Genomic DNA, 10,264 nt, shown 5'->3' on the forward strand with positions numbered 1-10,264 from the left:
TGCTAATGTCAGGCCTCTCTCTCTCTCCTGTAGCCTGGTCTATTTAAAATAAATTTACATTTAAGGTCTGATATGAAACCCCTTGAAGTTAACAGAAAGACTTTAATGCTCTTTGGGCTAAAACGCACACGGAGATCTCGTGTTGTCCCTGATTCTATTTCTGTAACAGCTTGGTGGGTTTTACTATTCCTACACATTTCCAGCCAGGCTTCCTCCAGTTTCTATTGTTATTATTATTTCCCCTCATGATAATATCATAAATCTTTCCTCTACAGCAACTCTACGAGCCAACCTGATTTTCCTGCCCTCCAGCAGCTTAATTCTCTTCTAAGGTATGAGTTGGGTGTGACTCCCCAAACCCACCAGTCTGGCTTCTGAAAGCGGCTGCAATTAAAAACAAACCAACAAACAAACCACGAGTCTTGCTCTTTGCAAACATTCCAAGCAGAACTTCCTGATTCTGTCTGCCTGTCTTTTTCTTTTTTTTTTTTTAATTGTTTTATTCACTATTTCATTCAAGCTCTGGTTTTATGTCTGTTATTGTTGTGTGTTACTTCATGAAAAAGCAAAGCTGTTTCCTGCAGCAAGTGCTGCTGAAATGCAGTGTGGCAATAGCAACATTTGCTGTTTATACACATTGGGTTCTATTTCTTTTCTGCAGAGCAGTTTAGATCTATAAAAAGCAATTATTTTTAAAAATATATATATTTTTATATATCCAGAAAGCAAAGGTCTTGGTAGTGTAAATTCAGTGTATTATCTGCTGTACCTTAGACTCCAGATTTGCTGGTTGTAAGGGGTAAAGGGATGGGAAATAGTGATCAGCAACATCCACACGCTGAAAATCAGCCCACATTCCAGTGAGCCATCCCAGAATTGTGGAATGGACTGTTCCAAATATGGGAGTGTTTATGATCCAGTTCTAGGGCTTTTTTCCCTTCCCTTGCCTTTCTTTTTGTATGTCTTTATCCCTTCTCCCTTGAGCCCTTCTCCTTCCCACTCCTTCCATATTTTGACCTTCTTAAATTGTTGCACAGCTTCCCTTTCACTGACCAGAAATAAAGAGCTCAGTCAGACCCAGAATCTGGAGCTGCAGCAAAAGTTTGGGGTCACGTCTTAAAAATTTTAAGTCCCATTGTAGAGAAAAATTTGATGAAAGTCTGGAGAAGAGATACATGAGATCTGTGTTCTCACACACACAAGTGCAAAGCCAACACTTACCAACAACTACCACAAAAAATTGTTAATATCCAACATATAATTCCAGTCACTATCACTAGAATACTACAGATACTGGAATATTTTCTTAGCAACTACAAGTTACAAGTTTGCTTGTTTCTCTTTCTGGTTCTAATGGTAATTTTGCTATAATTTGGGGATTCTGGAAAGTAAATTGACACTGCTTTGTTTGGAACTATGAAACACTTGTGATGCACTTTATGCTTTAATGTAATTATGCCTCGTAGATGGAACACAGCAGCTTCCTAAAGATTGTTCACCTCCCTGAGGGATACTTGGCTGAGAAAAACATGGATCTAGTTTATTTAACGTGATTGACTACCTGAAGTATTACAATTCTTATACAGCAAGTCACAATTGGGAGATTACTGGAGAGACACTGGATTTTATGGGACACCCCCAGTTTGATGTGCACAACCCCACTGGGTGACCCAGCTGCCTCCCTCCCCCTCCTCCCCTGCACAAATGGTGGTGGGTGAAGATTTGACTGTCCCCTGTTCCCATTCAGTAAAGAAATGAGGCATTTTATCTATTTTTTATCCAACTGGATTGTTTTCTGCACTTGCAGCAGAGCCAGCAAGAGATTAAGGAGAGCACAGCACTGGGGTAGTACCAAAGCTGGAATATCTTCCTTTACTTCCCTTCCAGCTCAACCTCCTGCATTGACACAGAGGCCCTGATTCAGTTCATGGCAATCCTGGAACCATTAAACAGCCACTGGTTTTAATTACTTGAAAAGGATTCCTTCCTTTTCCTGGCATGCTTGCATTCTCCCTGCTCCTGCTCTTGGTTCCAGCACTGATGTCTCAGGCCACCTCTGAGACCAGAAAGCACTGAGGCACTTCATGCTGCAGCTGGAGAGTGTCAGGAACAATGTGAGATAAAAATAAACCTGACTTCTGCCTAAACTTGGTGGGTTTATCAGCCAGCCAGGAAGGCAGTGATGCAGGACCATGCAAAGAAGTTTAGTGGGTACAGTTTCATGTAGGAGCTCTGAAGCCAGGTTGGACTTCAGGAAGAATTTCTTCTGAGAGGGTTTTCAAGCACTGGAACAGATTGTCCAGGGAGGTGGTGGAGTCTCCACCCCTGGAGGTGTCCAAGGAACAACTGGAAGTGGCACTCAGTGCTCTGGTCTCACTGAGAAGATGGGGATGGGTCACAGGTTGATCTTAGAGGTTTTTTCCAACCTTAATGACAGTATGATTCTATTCTATGGCACTTTAAGAAGGCCAGGAAATTGCCTTTTGAAGATTTCTCTGTGAAAGCCTGGACCCATGGAAATCAATGGGGGATCACCTCTCCACGTCCAGACAGCTATTGAGCTGGAAGAAGGTTCTTAATTGCAATCATTTAACATAAATGTTTCTTTTCAGGAATGGGAAATTGATCTGAGGAGCTGATAGAAGCTGCAGACTCTCTGTGTCAGCAGGAGATGGGGGGAGAAAAAAAAGCAGGAAGAGGTAGGAAAAACCCTTTGCTCGTTCTTCAAATTAATATTTTGAGAAATAATTTGGCAATTGCTCATCATTCTAATGAACCCCTGCTCTTGATTATGATAAATACTAAATTACATGATAATTTCTCCTTTGCTTTCATTGACAAGAGTTGTCTGTATTGACAAGGCACAAAGAGATTATTTTCTTAAAAGCCAAAAGCAGAGGATTTCCTGCAATGCTGCAAAGTGTTCTGAGCTGGTGAGGGAAATGCAGGGATGTTGGTGATAAAGCACTGCAGAACACAGTTGATTAGAGCATTGAATTAACTGTGCTCTCATGTGGTCTCTCTCTCATCATGTCATTCGTTCTTTCAGCCTCCTGCTTCACCCTTTCAATCTGCACATTATTGTTTTCTTGTCCAGAAGGGTGTTTTTTTGGTTTTTTTTTTGAGAATTCAGCACAAATGCCAGCACTTGGCTTCCATCACAAAACAAGCCCCAGTGTTCTGCTCCAGCGAGTCCCAAAAAAACCTCTGTGTGTGGTGGCTTCCTCAGGTCAGACTCCAACAGTCTGTATGGATTAAATGAGTGTGGAATAACAGAGAACAGCTGTACAGACCCGTGATCTTCAGGGTTTATTTGCCTATGGAATGCCATCGCTGCTGTGACAGTGGCAAATCAGACCTGGGGCTTGTCTAAGCTGAACTTACAGACCCAACACAGTCAGGTCAAAGGGTATGAAGGGAAATTAAATCGAGATTAAGTTTCTGGAGGCCTGTGATGGATTGTGGAACCACATCCAAGTGTGTTTTAAATCTCCTCTCCTCACCCAGACTGTCTGAAGCCAGGGGGCACATGAGGATCAGGTGGCACTGCCCCAAAGCCAAAGGGCAGAGTTCACACTTACATCTGTGCCAGCATCCCAAAGTCATGGAATCAAAGAATTATGGAGTGGTTTGGGTTGGAAGGGACCTTCAAATCATCTTGTTCCAGCCCTGCCATGGGCAGGGACACCTTCCACTGTCCCAGGTTGCTCCAAACTCTGTCCAACTTGGCCTTGGAGAATTCCAGGGAGGGGGCAGCCACATCTTCTCTGGGCAGCCTGTTCTTCAGTGTTAGGATGAGTCAGGTACTTCCTGTGCTTGGGAGGCTTTTCTGAAGGCTCAGATGACCACAGAGAGGTCAAAGTCTGAAGCTGAGCTTCACCCTGCTCATGCCAGAAAGGGCAGGTAGCTCCCTGGCAGTGAGGATTAATAACAGGCTCTCTGGCTTAGGTATTTGAGCCTTCACTGTCTGCACTGACACATACACTGTTATTAATGCAGATGCTCTAAAAAAACCCCCCTTAAATCTCTGTGGAATCATAATTTACTCCTGTGAATTGCAAGCTATGTGTGAAAATGTTAAGAGTTTCCTGACTGCAAGGCTTGTTCTGCCCTTGGATATACTACATTATTTTCCTACCCAAGTGAGACAAGAAAGCAAATACTTCTTGGAAATAAATAATATCAAACTGAAGAATGGTGCATATTGTGAATATATACTTCCAGCAACCATTACTGTCTAACCTGGGGTTGTAAGTGGCAAACAGAAGCAGCATGGGCTTTTGCCTTGTGGCTGTTTTTTAATTCAAAGCTCTATTCACTGATACTCCAGGGGAAACTTCTCTTAGCAGCTCTTGGCATTCATGTCAGAGCTCCTTGTGCAACCTCTGCCATAAGCTGGGACTTCTACAGTCAGGGCTGTGCACAGCCCTTGCACTCCTGGGGATTTTCCCTCCTATCCCTGGGAGAGTTCAAGGCCAGGTTGGATGAGGCTCTAGTGGAAGGTGTCCCTGTCCATGGCAGGGGGTTGGAACTGGATGTTCTTTAGGGTCCCTTCCAGCCCAAACCATTCAGTGATTCTATAATTCTGTGATTTTCCTGGGCATTGTGTGATTCTGAGGGTCCATTTACATGAACTGCTGGTAGAAATTACCTGTTCTTTAACAACTCTAAAATTTACTCCCTTTTTCTTTTCTGCCCTGTGTCTGAGGGCAGGATGTTCTACTGGCCATATGTAAAAGCTCCTGAATAGACTGCAAAAATCCATTTGTATGAGCTTTTCAAATATAAGAAAGATGTGTTTCCCCAGCTGTCCAACTCCCTTGGCCCTGTCTGATATTCTACAAGGCAGATCATGGGTGATGAGTTAAATGAAGATGAGATGATGAGTTTAATGAGGAGTTAAAGGTGCTCTGAACTTCCTTATGGACAGGATTCATACCTGCCTTCCTAATGGATGTGACAGAAAAATTCCAGCCTTTAAATATGGCTTTGGATCACAGGGGTTTTCCTCCTCCAGAACCTGCATGGACAGGACTGTTCTCATTCACCTCCTGCATTTTATGTGGGGTTGGAGTGGCCTGGGGTGGGGTTTCCTTTTGGAAGAGACCCCACAACCCAGCCAGGAGGCTCAGTCAGAATTTTCCAGGCTTCCAGGACATCCAGTGTCCCTGGGCATAAATAAAAATTGCAGTGGGTATGTGCTAAAAGTGGAGTTAGTAACCCCACTTCATTCAATACTTTTATTCCAACTATTAATAAAACATCAAATTGTATTTCCAACATCAGCAGCATCCTAGCAAAGCATCCCATCCACAGTTTTTGGCAAAAAAAAAAAAAAAAAATCCAAACCCAAACAACTAAAACCCAAAAAACAATCTTCCAGAAAGTCACTATTAAGTGGGAATGAGATCAAAACTTTTCCCTTGGGCTCACTGGTAAATTTGGTATTTGTTAAGAAACATTTCACTCTTTCTGGATGATCAATATGTAAATATTGACACTTAATATATTAGGAATACTTTCCTACTGTCAGGCTGCCTCTACCAGTAAAAATCCACATAAATGTAGCAAACACATCAACCTAAACCCTATAGCTTTTTAAAAACTGCCAGTGTTTAATTGTCCTAATTAAAAATAACATCCTGTAGCAAGCAGATGACGAACACTGAATAGAGCTACAAAGCTTTTAACAACAATGAAAATAAAAGAACTTAGAAATGTGATCTTTACAATGCACAAAGCACTGTGACTTAAGACATAATTTAATTTATTTGGGAGAGAGTCTTAATGTGAATTATTTTACTTTTAGCTTTTATAGAAGCATATAAACAAGCCCTGAGTAAAATTGTTTGTATTTGTAAAAATACCATGAGAAGATCATGAGAAACTGAGTAACTTTACAACAACAGTGACCAGAGTTACTGATATTCTGTAGGTGAAAAAAAGAACAACATAAAGCTTATATCTGTGAAATATTTGAATATATCCCTTGTGATGGAAATATACATTAAATTCTGTTTCTCTTGCACAGTTTGAAGGAGATATCTTGTATTCCTTCCAGGCTTCAATAAAATGGATATAAAACAAGGCTACAAACACATGTTTATGAAAATCAAGTGAGCATTTTCTGCAGTGAAATTATGTGTTTTGGGAAGCTCAATGTGGTGTAAATGCAGTGGCAGAAATTCCATGAAGGATTCTGTCTTTTACTCAACTGATCGAGGTTGTGGTTGTGGGATTTTCTCTCGGTGTTGCCACAATTAGTTTTTTTCCTTATTTGCTTATAAGGCAAAGTCGTTTTGTAATTATCTGACAGCATTATTCCGACACTGCAGGAGCACTGCCTTATGTAACTAAATCAATAGCTTCAAGTATAAATGGTCTGGTAACTGCCCTGAAGAGTTGTGTTCTATTACTTCTCCTCATTTTCCCACAGGAAAGTAATGAGTTCCCGAGCTCCTACTTACAGTTCAGCCCTTTATTTCCACGCTCCCTGGGAGATAGGGCTGAAAATGTGAGGCTCATCAATAAGAAGTTCAGGTCTCTGTTTTCATAAAGGTTTAACTCATTAGTTCACCAGGCTGGTCAAGAAGGGCAGCTGGGGCAAAATGTGGATCTACCTGTAAAAGGACTTCAGCTTGTGATTCTTGGCAGTGAACTTGCCTGGAGTTCCTGCACAGAATCACAGAATGGTTTGAGTTGGAAGGGACCTTAAAGATCATCCAGTTCCAACCCCCTGCCATGGGCAGGGACACCTTCCACTAGCCCAGGCTGTTCCAAGCCCCGTCCAACCTGGCTTTGAACACTTCCAGGGATGAGAATAGGTACAAAGCCCAACAAAATCCTGTACTTGAATAGGACTCACCCATGTGCTTGTCTCTGCTAGGCTGGGACTTACTTGAAACAGATAATTTATAAGCGAGAAGGAACCCAGTGGCTGCTGTGATTTCACAGATTGCTTATAGTTAAAGCATAACCCGTACTGGCATTTGGATTCCAAACCAATAATTCTCCATGAATCTATAGTTTACTGCCTATCAGGGCTGAGGCAAGATTAAATAAATTTTGTTTGCTTAATGAAAAAAGAACATCCTGACACGGTGAACAGCACAAAAGTGACTAATCCATCTCTATCTTCCCCAGTGAATATTATTAATTATGCTTTTCTAGACTATTTTTTTCCCATAGTCTGAAGCAATAATTGCATATGTAACTACCAGCACGAGATATGTATAGGCAGCACAAGCCAGTGATTTACAACCTATCAGTGCAAGAAATACATCACAGAATCACAGAATATATATCTTGACTTTTGACGAATTATCACTAACCTGAATGCTTTCCCTCTCCCCCCTTCCCACTTTGTGTATTTATTTAAACTGGTCACCAAACGTCTGAGGAGAACAGGGATCGATCAGGAGGTGGTTTTCTAGTTAATTGATCATGACTGACCAGCACAAACTCCACGTTTGTGCCCCTCAGCAGTGGGGTGGCTCCCTAAGCTAGAAGTGCAATTTCTCAGCGAGTTTTCTTGAGGGAAACGAGCTGAAACCACACGTTATTTTCCACAATTTCTGCAGGGTTCACTTCACGGGTGCTGTGTGTGTGAACAGCCCTGCTGGGGACACAGTTTGCCAGCACAAGTTACAGAGAACCACTGCCAAAAGAGCCATGAGAAACAACCCCCGAGCGACTTCGTGGAGAAGATGCCGGTTTTTTAACGCGTTTTCCCTCACAAATTTGCCCTCGGCAAAGTTTAGCGGCCCCGGGAGAGGCTTCCTCTGGCTCCTGACACCCGGCCCTGTGCTGGGGGGGGGGAGGTGACTGTCGCAGAGAAAAGCAGGGGGACACCGGTGGGGGGTTTCCCTGATCCTCCCAGCGCGTTTCAAAGCCCCCTGAGCCGCGTTCTCCCCGCACATCCCCGCGCATCCCCCGCGCATCCCTCGGGTGCCGCCGCCGCTCCCGCCGCTCTCCGCGGTGCTGAAGTGTGGCCGGAGCGAAGGCAAAGAGCCCCGGGGATGTGGGAGAGGGAGGATGGGGACGGGGGGCACGGCTGGCGCAGCGATGAGCATCCTAAGCAGCCGTGAGGAGCTCGCCCCGAGAAGATGCTCCGGGCACGGCGGCTCGGGGGTACCCGGCTCCCTTCTGAGCATTGCGGGGCGGCCCCTTCCCCACCGCGCTCCCCCGGCCCTTCGCCAGCCGCTTTTACCACCAGAGGAAAGTTTTGTCAGTGGTATCTTTCCTCCACCACCTTTGGGAGCGGACCTGGCCCGGAAGGGACGGCGATGACCGGTGGTTGGGGGGTGGTGGGGAGTGGAAGTGCGGGGGGAGTTATCTCCTACTTATTTATTTATTTAGTTCTTTCCTCCCTCAGGTCGCCATGGTGATACCGAGCTCGCTCTCCCTCCGAATAAGAGGAGACGGGCACCCCTCGGCGAACACCCCCGTCCCCCCCGCTACCTTTGTCCCTCTCTCCCAGGGGAGGGTGAACCTTCCCTGACCGCCCAGCGGGGCCACGCCGCCCCCTCAGCCTGGCTCCTGCTCGCCCCAACCTGGTTCCTGGTCCCCTCAGCCTGGCTCCTGGTCCCTTCAGCCTGGCTCCTGCTCCCCTCAGCCTGGATCCTGGTCCCTTCAGACCGGCTCCTGGTCCCCCCAACCTGGCTCCTGCTCCCCTCAGCCTGGCTCCTGGTCCCTTCAGACCGGCTCCTGGTCCCTTCAGCCCGGCTCCTGGTCCCCCCAACCTGGCTCCTGGTCCCTTCAGCCCGGCTCCTGGTCCCCCCAACCTGGCTCCTGGTCCCTTCAGCCCGGCTCCTGGTCCCCCCAACCTGGCTCCTGCTCTCCCCAGTCTGGCTCCTGGTCCCCTCAACCAGGCTTCTGCTCCTCTGGACCCGGCTCCTGGTCCCCTCATCCTGCTTCCTGGTCCCCTCATCCTGCTTCCTGGTCCCTTCAACCCGACTCCTGGTCCCCTCAACTTGCTCCTGCTCCTCTCACCCTGGCTCCTGCCCCTCTCATCCTGGCCCCGGCTGCCCCCAGCGCTATCCCGACTCCCCCCATCCCATCCTCTCCCCGCTTGCCCCCAGCGCTGCCCGCTCAGCCCAGCGCGACCCCCCCTCCCCGCAGCGCAGCCGCCCCCCCGCTGCCCTCCCGGAGGAGAAGTGAGACGGGAGCATCCAAAAAACAGCATCACCCCCTCCCCTCCTCGTCCCCTTCTCCCCGCTTTGAAGTTTTTCTCAGCCCCGGCACCGCCGCTGGAGCCCCGCTGGGGAGGGGGTCGGTGGTCGCCCGCAGTTCCCGCTGCCGAGCCTCGGGGCCCGAGGGGACCCGGAGCATCCCCGGCCCCGTCGCGGCCGCCGCGCTTTGCCCGAAGGCGTGGGGATGGGGCTCCCACGCGGGAGCTCCCGCGACGGCAGCTGGAAAGGGGGACCTCGGGGCCATCCCGGAGCCCACCGTGTCCCCCCTCCCCGCAGCCACTTCGCCCCCTGCCCGGCTAAAGCGGCCGAGGCTGCTCGCCCCCGGGTTACATAAGGAACGCACCCCGAATCCCCCGGCACCGGGGGGGAAGGTGCTTGAGAAAAGGCGTTTTTGGGGCGAGGGGAGAGATGGAGAAACGCGGCGGCAACGCGCCCGTAAGGGCACAGGCACCAAAAAAAACCCACCCGCAAGCCCCCGACCCCGCACCTCCGGGGTACCCCTGCCCTCCTTACCTGGCGGCTGCTCTCACTCCATGCCGGCTCCCCGTGGGACGGGACGGGGCAGGGGCGGCTCTGCCCGGCGGCTCCGGGTCGGGGGGCTCCGTGTGCGCGCCTTGCGAGCGCCGCTCGCAGTCAGTCAGTCACACGGCCCCGAGGATGAGGATGAGGACGAGCACGGGGATGCTGCCGGGCGTCTCTCCATTCCCCACGCCCGCTCGCCCGCCCACCCACTCGCGGGGGGCAGCGGCACCCGCCGGCTGCGGGGGCTCCGTGCGGGCTCTGTGTGTCTGTGTGTGCGCGGTGTGTGCGCGGTGTGTGCGCGGTGCGGGCGCGGTGGGAGGGGGGCGGGCGCGGGAGGCGCGGCCCCGCGGAGCAGCCGCGGGCGGGCGCGGGGGCTGCGCTCGCCCGGCGGGCGCGGGGCGGGCGCGGAGCGGGACCAGCGCCCTCTGCGGGCGGCGCGGGGAGCGGCGGGGGCGGCGCGGACCTTCCGCGGGGGCGGCCCCGATGATGCCGCCGGAGCCGCCCCCCGACCCCCCACGCCGGGCCCGGTGGGGTCCCGTGGGGATGGGGGA

At 49.3% G+C, this 10,264-nt stretch overlaps 1 protein-coding gene across 2 annotated transcripts in view; it reads right to left on the reverse strand.

The window, feature by feature from the left end:
* LOC127463519 (G protein-activated inward rectifier potassium channel 2) overlaps positions 1-9,825 on the reverse strand; it is a 165,155-nt gene extending 155,330 nt beyond the window's left edge. For both annotated transcript variants that reach the window (XM_051773053.1, XM_051773052.1), the window contains exon 1: positions 9,705-9,825. The gene's annotated coding sequence lies outside the window, so the exon portion shown is untranslated. The remainder of the gene's footprint in view (positions 1-9,704) is intronic.
* Positions 9,826-10,264: the final 439 nt, after the last annotated feature.

This window comes from Manacus candei, unplaced genomic scaffold (genome assembly GCF_025592945.1).
Source record: "Manacus candei isolate 608988 ecotype Guabito, Panama unplaced genomic scaffold, ASM2559294v1 h1tg000165l, whole genome shotgun sequence".
In the NCBI taxonomy this organism is placed as follows: Eukaryota; Metazoa; Chordata; class Aves; order Passeriformes; family Pipridae; genus Manacus; species Manacus candei.